Raw genomic sequence first — 5,646 nt, forward strand, 5'->3', positions numbered from 1 at the left:
CTTGTTGATGGCATTAGCTTTTTGTCTTCCGTAAGCTCAAATGAACTGCACACTACACAGCTCTTAGGAAGGATCACCACCCACGGTCTAGATTTCTGTCGTGGAGCATGCTAAGGAGTCCATTTTCCAGAGTAAGTACCTTTCCAATAATGCACCCCAAAACTGTCCTCCTCGATGGCTAGGAACTTTTCGACTGACTTGAAGGGTTGCAAAGAAATCGTCTACCATTTCAATATTGGCGCTTCCCTTTCCCTCGGGGTCCTGTAACCGCCAGTGTAAGTATGGGTAAAATTTCCGCACAGCCCCATACAACATTATGCATTCAGTTCTTGGATAGAGAAAACGGTGATAAAAACAACAATTTGCCATTGGGAAAACAGATTTGTTTTATAATAGTCTGGAATATTCGACAGACATTTCATCAGAATTTGCCCTTTTAGGAGCGTATTTCGACTGAATGAGACTAAGATGAATCAATTATCAATTGTTCTTATCTGTTCTCATTTTATTCTTTGATTAATTATATCATTGGATTATGTGGCCATGTCATATTCTATTAGTATAAGTAATAACATTATTTCAAGGGCAATTTGGTGTGAATAAGCACAAATAAGTTTTCCAAAGACAACAAAATTTTTGCACAAGCTTGAAGGACAAGTGCAATTTTGTGGTCTTTGAAAAATTTATAAGTGCTTAGTAGATCAAATTGCTAGAAAAAAATCATGTTATTACTTGTTAATAATATACAGACAAAATTTTGCAAGTGGGTTTTGTGCTATTTGTAATTTGCACTCATGTTACAACTTTGCACTTGTGCTACATGAGAATTCACTAATTTTCAGCCAATCAGAAGCATGTAATTTTATCATGTACATTAATATATATCTAAAATTGGAATTGTGTAATCTAGAACTGGACACAGAAAGGGTTAGAGTAATGGACCCCGCTAATTATTTCTCGTTTACATCCATAGGACCATTTGAAGGCTTGGCTGTTTAGTGCCCACTGCTACATTTTAATTATTATTCACCTCTGTGATTGACTGGATCTCTCTCTCTTTGAGCTCTAAAAGTTCATTCTTCAATTTATCCACTGGCCAAGTGTAGTTGTCAGGTACTGATAATAGATTAAACTCTGTATTTGCTAACCAGAATTCCCACTCTTCAGAAGCTAGTAAGGGAATATTCTTGGGACATTTGTTGGGAATATCTCTCTTCAATCCTTCTATATCCGTTTTAGTCAGGGAAGGAGTCACAGGATTTGGCTTTTCTGAGGATAAACTCTAGTATAGCAAAAAAGAAAAACAACGAATTTGATATGTTAAAGTTCTCAAGGCAGCTAGGTGGACAATCAGACATGGTTTGATGCTATTCTGGTTTAAATATTTAACTGTTGTAACTTCTCGGTTACATTCATCAAATCTTTAAAACAGGGAAGCATCAAACCATGTCTAACAATGCTTTTGTTGCTTAAATTTCCTTGACAGACTTGAATACGGGCTTTTTCTTTCAATTTCACTCTTCTTTGACTTGTAGGCATTATGATCCCAATCTTAAAGAGTAATTTCAGCAATTACAAAACCTTTATAATGATTACAAAGGAGTGACAGACAACATATTTTGATCCAGTCCTAAATAAGAGCACAGAGTTCAAGTACCTTGACACGTATCTTATCCAAGAGGTCTTATTACTCACCCCACCTACTATGCGTTATGATGCATTTTTGCGGCTACATTGTAGGAAATTTGCGGCAATTGTTCAACCTTTTATCTGCAGTAGCTAATTTGCTAATAATTCAGTTCGAAAATACTCTTTTGTAAATAAACCACGCGCATTTCAAAAAATTCAATGCAGTTTCAATAATTAGTTTTTAAAAGTTTACAAAATTTTTTCTCGGGAAATTTAGTTAAAATAGTAATACCAGTTTGACTTGAGAACAAAAACAATTTTAAAAAAGGATAATACTGCTACTTCAATGTAAATATAAGGTGTACATCGGAGAGACTGGAAGACCTATGCAAGACAGAATTAAGGAGCACGATCGAGACATTCGACTCGCCCGTACCGAGACCTCCGCCGTTTCAGAGCATGCCCACAACACCGAACAGAAGCCACTCTAAAACGAAGTAAAGTTTATTAATCGTGACCCTTATTACTACACACGCAAGGTCAAAGAGGCAATTCATATAAGACTTCACCCTAACAACATCAACAGGGATAGTGGAATAGAAATTCCAGAAGCGTGGATGCCCACGATCAAAAAACACAACAACAGGAGAGCCGTGTGACAGCGGACCGCCGAGGGAGCAAATCCCTGAGTGTACAGCAAGGATCGAAATGCACCAATCAGAGCTGTTGAATAACAACTAATCACAGCAGAGCATCATGCTTTATAAGATCACGCATGACTAGTCAACCTCATCGCCTGAATAAGACTAGCAGTATGCAGTCGAAACGTCGCGATCTACATCACGCGTGACTACATCGTGAGACAAACGAAAAACTTAGCTTTTATCGTTATTCACCACGATAAATAACCACAACCTTTTCTACAACATTATTGTACTTACCTCAATTGGTAAGAATGGCGCGTAAACTGAATATGCTGCGTATAGGACGAAGTAAACCAGGCACATCGAAAAAAGAAGGACTATGTTACGCGAAGTCCAGGTTTCTTTGTTTGTCTTCGGGGGGGGGGGGGTTTCACCGGGGCTATTAGTTAGGAGAGTCTTGGAGCTGCTATTCTTCATGGTAAAATCTCTGCCAATATGCACCGATATGCTATGAACGCTGACTTACTTGCAAGTAGTACGTGGGATCATCACACGTGTAAGTGGCAGGGTTTATAGGGCTAGTCTCAGTCTCCATGTTTCGGCTGATATTTTTCGGAAAAATTATTTTGCAACAGCTTGCATATAACTTACGAAATTGTTACAGCCATGTTAAGACGAAGTCGGAGGGCTTTCTCATCCTTCTGTGTAGATATCTGTTTAGCAAAACTTCCTTTCGTGATAATTTTGGCCAAACTATGTCCCTACTGACGACGGCAATTAGCTACCAAGGGCAGACTGATAAAAAAGATTGTGCGATATTTCTTCTGAGAGGCAATAGGGATGAGCAAAGAGCTTTTTACGTTCTTATCCAAAGATGGAATACCGATATGAAGAAGTTAGAGACGTCACGAGTTTCTAAAGTTAATGTTTCGAGCCGGTTAGCCCTTCGTCAGAGGATTTTTGGGTAGTGTTTGGTTTATTTACATAAGCACGGAGCTACGCTGTTGGTAGGAACATGGTAACGCGAAGAAAAAAGAATGAGTTAGTTGAATCGAAAGTGTTTCTTAATACTGTGGGATTAGGGATGTCCATTTGAAGGTTTTTTTTTGTTGTTGTTCTAGAGTTTTGCGGCTTTCTGAGCTGTCCAGATGTAGCGAAAGGCCACAGACTGCCATATCGTGCTTAGAATGATTTGGGAGATAGAGTGTCTAGCGACTGATTTGAATGTGTCTTTTCCAATCCTTACTACGTCACGAAAGTGTTCTCGGAATCAGTTGCCAAATTATCTTCCTGTTTCACCAATGTCTAGCTTTGAGATAAGTGCAAGATAAGAAATAGATAACCTTTGCTTGGATACAGGAGAACTGATCGATGATTACTACACCTGCAAAAATCTAAATATCACTTACTGTTTTATCTGCTATAAAATGGTAAGTGATATATATACCCTCCACATATACTGCTATATGGGGCGTTAATACCGGCAAATATGAAGAACACAAGACCAGTCAGTGTACGATTTTGACCCAACTATAAGGAAAACAGATAAAGATTTAGAAAAGTTATGAACGTAGTATATCGGCATCCAAAGGAATTTCAGACATTTGTTGAGGAAGACTTCGACCTGAGTTCTAACGCGATTATGGACGCTGTTACTGTCTCAAATGAAATGACCAGGATAATATTGACGCGTTCCACAAGCTTCTGTATGCGCATCTGATCTAAATAAGAACTGAATCACCGGCCAGTTCGGTGTTAAAAGACAGTTTAAAAAAATAATATTTCAAATATATCATTCTAGCTTATTTAGAGGTTGGGAATTTAAGGGAGACATACATTTTCATCACAAAATTACCCGACTCTTTTATGGTAAATGATTGTATAAAGATCAAACTGCTAGGAGAAAATAGTTCTTCGAGATTACAAATTAAAGCTCTTGTTTAGATTCCATGGTAACTGTAACTTCTTTCCGTAAGTAATGCTCCGATTGAACTCTTAAGAAAACAATATAATGGCTTTTGTTAAAGGTGTTTTGTGCACAAGAACGTCCTGGAAATTAACCTTCTCACAATATCTACCATTTCTTGAACTCCCTTATGTTTTGTTTTGGCGCAACTAATTTCCTCTCTTTTAAGGTTGTAGGAATAAACAATTTTTACTTTTCATCTCAGCACTGATTGTACAACCAGGAAATTTCCTCGAGAAGCACGTAGCTCGTAAATCTATGGAAGTAGGCGGTAACTTGGGTACGCCCTTTATTCTTGATCTTTTCTGTTTAAAAATCCTATTTCCTGAAAATATGTCGTGCTCACGCAATAAATAATGTATTTAGTGGACCAGCAAATCCTCTCGGTCGCGCAATTCTTTTTAGATTTTGCGGATTTTTTGTTTCAATTTCGGGTAATTTTCAGGTTCCAAATGATACAAATCACTTTTAATGCTTTGTAAAGGCCAAAAAAAGGCTTAAAAATGTTTGTGCCGGGCAAGGACTCAAAAACAATATATGGACAAGTGAAAGCCGATAAAGAAGCGAAACGCGTCGCTTTTGAAGTTTTCAGATTTTGCCTGGGTTTGAAGTCTGAAATATCTAGCAAACGCACTAAAGCAATTTTATCATGTTCGAGCAATTTAAACATAAGGCTATGATGCAGTCGAAAATTTTTAGCACACTTTCGCCTCCTTTGAGCTTGTTGAGAAACCTACGATTGACCACTTGTCTGACGTAAAGCTGTTGAAAGGATGTTTATTCACAAAATAATTTATTTATGTCTCCAACATAAACTAGAAGAGAAATTTTGAAAAATGAGAAAAACCCCGGGACCGAATGAAATAAAATCGCCTCTCGAAACGCATGTTCAGCTTGTTTGAAACAGAGGAGACAACGTGTGGTCTTTCATAATTTGAATTTAGATGGAATATTGGAATTTCATATCACTGTAACAGGCTGCAGGGGATATTTATCAATTGGTTCGTAGGTGCTTCATCGATATATCAAGCACGCGGGAAGTTTGATGAGCACGAAAGTAGCGTAGGAGTTGCTCAAGGCGCAGCCAAGAGCAACTCTAGCCTCTTGAAACTATCCAAGTGCTTCAGTTTCTCGATGTGCATTTCATTTTGTCAGCTGTGCATTTCTCAAGATATGAATCACTTAGAAGGTTTAAAGAGCGCTTAAGAAGCTACTGTTACTCTCGGCTGCGCCTCAAGCATCTCCTACGCATCTTATGCGATCCCCAAACTTTCCACGTGCTGCATATCTCATTGAACGCACGCCGACTTATGAAACAAAAATTCGAAATCCTACATATCTTTAACATAACTTTCTCTCTGATTGCCCGAAAATCTATCGTTTATTGTGCCGCTAAAGCACTAAAAC

The sequence above is a fragment of the Pocillopora damicornis genome, chromosome 4 (genome assembly GCF_964200805.1).
Source record: "Pocillopora damicornis chromosome 4, jaPocDami1.2, whole genome shotgun sequence".
NCBI lineage: Eukaryota > Metazoa > Cnidaria > Anthozoa > Scleractinia > Pocilloporidae > Pocillopora > Pocillopora damicornis.